This window comes from Porites lutea, chromosome 3, assembly GCF_958299795.1.
Source record: "Porites lutea chromosome 3, jaPorLute2.1, whole genome shotgun sequence".
Classification (NCBI taxonomy): Eukaryota; Metazoa; Cnidaria; class Anthozoa; order Scleractinia; family Poritidae; genus Porites; species Porites lutea.
Window position 1 is genome coordinate 43,739,620 of NC_133203.1, and position 1,865 is coordinate 43,741,484.

General features: G+C 39.2%; 1 pseudogene; it reads right to left on the reverse strand.

Moving 5' to 3' along the window:
• Positions 1-470: 470 nt before the first annotated feature.
• LOC140931198 (uncharacterized) overlaps positions 471-1,865 on the reverse strand; it is a 3,933-nt pseudogene continuing 2,538 nt past the window's right edge.

The following is a 1,865-nucleotide window of genomic DNA, read 5'->3' on the forward strand; positions in this document are numbered from 1 at the left end:
TAGTTCGGCGAGAGGTGTCGGAGTGAATATTTAATTCGCTGACTTCAGAATGCAAATTACCAGTCACTTTGTTCACATTTTGCTCCAAAAACCCAGAATAACCCATTTGAACGGATGTTTGCCTTGAATTTGATACGAGTGTAGCTATAGCTCTCCTTTTCAAACGCCCCGCCCGACATCCTCGACGAGTTGGTTTCACTCGGGTAATGCCAGCCCGAACCAGGGAGCTGGACAAACCTAAACGTACACTATCGAAGATGAACTTAACATCGATGCAGGTAAGCATGTTTTAGCTTTGTTTTTAAACTAGGAATTATTTTGAATGAATAATAAAGCAATTAATGACTCTGGCTTTTGTGGGATAGATAGATAGATAGATAGCATCACAGCCAAAGGCTGAATTACGCAATTATTTACAAAAACTTTACAATACTTGAAAATTACGAATGAATCCTAGACAATAAGTCGAAAACTAATTTTTAAGATAATATTAAAAATTCTATACAACATATTCATATTAAAATATGTTAAAATATAAAGCATGAATATAAGTGGGATAAAACTACAGCCCGGACTATTTCAACATCGTATATATAAAAGTATTACTTGTTCTGTTCGTGCAAAGCTTTGCCATATTAAAAAGGCGCTGTCGTCTTAGGTTATAGCGTGAGTTGTCATAGTCCGGTGGAAGGAGCGCCTTCAATTTATGGTGTGGATCACTGACAATGTTATAAAAAAGACTGCTACATAGTACGTAATAATACTCCAAAATGGGTGTTAACCCCACCTCTGTTGCCGAGTTGCACTTTCCTGAGGTTATTATTGATGTTGCTCTTTTCTCGAGCCGTACCAACTCTTTCTTTAAGTACTGGGGGAGACCGTTGAAAAAGACAGGTGCTGCATAATCAATAACAGATCTCACGCACGATACGTAGAACAGTGCTAGATCTTGTTTCGGAACTCCCGCTCTCTTTAACTGAGTTAGGAAATGGAGTCTCTTGCTAGCCTTTTTTGGTTATCTCAGCTACATGGTCCACTTATGTCCAGAAATGCATGCAATGGCGGAAATGGCGAAAAATCGCCAGCCGCTGGCGATTTGAATTGGATGCCAAAAGTGGCCCCTTGGAGGCTGGCGATTTTGGCGAAAATGGCGATTTTGGCGAAATTGGCGATTTTGGCAAAAATCGCCATGCATGCAATGGCGAAACTGGCGAAAAATCACCAGCCTCTGGCGATTTGAATTGGATGCCAAAAGTGGCCCCTTGGAGGCTGGCGATTTTGGCGAAAATGGCGATTTTGGCAAAAATCGCCAGAGGGCTGGCGATATGTGGCAAAATATTCAAATTGGATGCCAAAAGTGGCCCCTTCACAGTAGATAACTAGAGAGGTCCTTATAACTGTGAGGCAACAGTACTAAAAAAAAGTTCAAATTACTTGCCTAATAAGAGGCCCCAATAACTGTGAGGCAACATTTATCAAATACAACTGAATCAAATATATGACAAAACAGCTTTACCTAACTGTCAAACAACATTATTTTATCAAATACAACTGAATCAAATATATCTGAAAACAACAAATGGAAGTCGTTTCAGTTAAGCTAATATGTATTTGTGCCATGTACTTCACAGGTTAAGTAAACATTTCCTTACTTTCGATGTCGCTTGACTTACCAAAAGTGATGTGATGATATCACACTAGCATCATTTGCTTTTGTATGGTTCATTCCTTTCAAAGACTTACAAGTCCACTAATTACTCGAGGAGAGAACTACCAAGTCCTTTAAATCTTAATAATTCCTTGCCATGGACACTCTAACTTTTGAGGTTCGATGTAGACCTTAACAATCCTCACTGGTTACAATT